This window comes from Pollachius pollachius (genome assembly GCF_949987615.1).
Source record: "Pollachius pollachius genome assembly, chromosome: 15".
Taxonomy (NCBI): Eukaryota; Metazoa; Chordata; class Actinopteri; order Gadiformes; family Gadidae; genus Pollachius; species Pollachius pollachius.
The window spans coordinates 14,630,989-14,632,246 of NC_136948.1; positions in this window are offsets into that span (position 1 = coordinate 14,630,989).

A 1,258-nucleotide genomic window follows, 5' to 3' on the forward strand; every position below is an offset into this window, starting at 1 on the left:
ATGACGTTAATTTACCTTTGAGCATTTCATATTATAGGCTACTGTGTAAAATGCTGTTTAGAATTAACGTTTGTATCAAAAAAGAAGAATCGAGTGACGCTCTTATTCCCGCTCTCCTTGCTTGACCGCGACCTAGCATCTAGGATCGATTGCTCTTCCTTGGGTCCCCGGATGTTAACACTTAATTTTCAGACATAGAATTTTGCAGCTGAATTTGGCATGTTGAATTTGGGGACGTTGAAAATATTTACGTTGAATTTTGTAACGTTGAATATTTGATTTTGAATTTTGAACATTCAAAAATAAAGCTGAATAGGATTTATTAAAAATTGTAAGAGTTAAATCATAGGGAAAAAATCCAGATACCTTATTTCAATGCATAAATATTCAGTGCTTAGAATTCAATGGCTTTTTATTTTCAAAATCCGATGGCACAGTTTTACTTCCATAAAGGATATCCTCTTTTTTGGATTGAAGTCAATTTAAGTCACACCTATATATTTTAGTGTTGACTTAGTGACTTCAAAACACTCTAAATCACTTACCTTTAGACGTGGCAATATCACATCTATGGGGAATATCAGCAAGTTGTGTACAGCATTTTTTTCATCTGCCTTCACTAGCTTCTATTTTGAGTTTTTTTTCTCATCGGATAAATAATAGCATATGCGATATTGTCATATTCTATCAGTCAATGCATTGCGTTATACAGTATTGACTGATAGATCAATATCCAAAAACCTGTGTGAGTTGGAAGATTCAAGATTTCACAACCGATAATACATGAAATTCTAGATAAGTGTAAACACACACCTTTTAAGTTGCAGATTTGTTTCTTCTGGCTTGAGAAGAAACAGAAATATTGCTGAAAGCTGAATAAATCTTTCTTGATGGTTTGAATTATGAGAGGCAGATGAGATGTGCGTGGTTTGTGGTTTGATATGGATTGCAGCTCCAGAACTCCCAGGAGGGTGGGCAATGGGCATTCCTTCATTAGCGAGGAATAATTGTTCTGTTCACAGAAGACTGCGATTACAGCATTAAAAACAACATTTAGTTGTGATAGAAAAGGTTTAGACATATAAAAAGATCACAGCGGTTTTTAATGCTTTGGCTTGAAGACCAAGGTGTGTGTGTGTGTGTGTTTGTTTCCATTGATATAGTTATTTTCAGTAATTTGTGAAGTCTTTTGCGGTCAACTGAAATGTATCGAACCAACAATGGCGCTTATCTCCAATATAAAACAGTGTAGACCCAA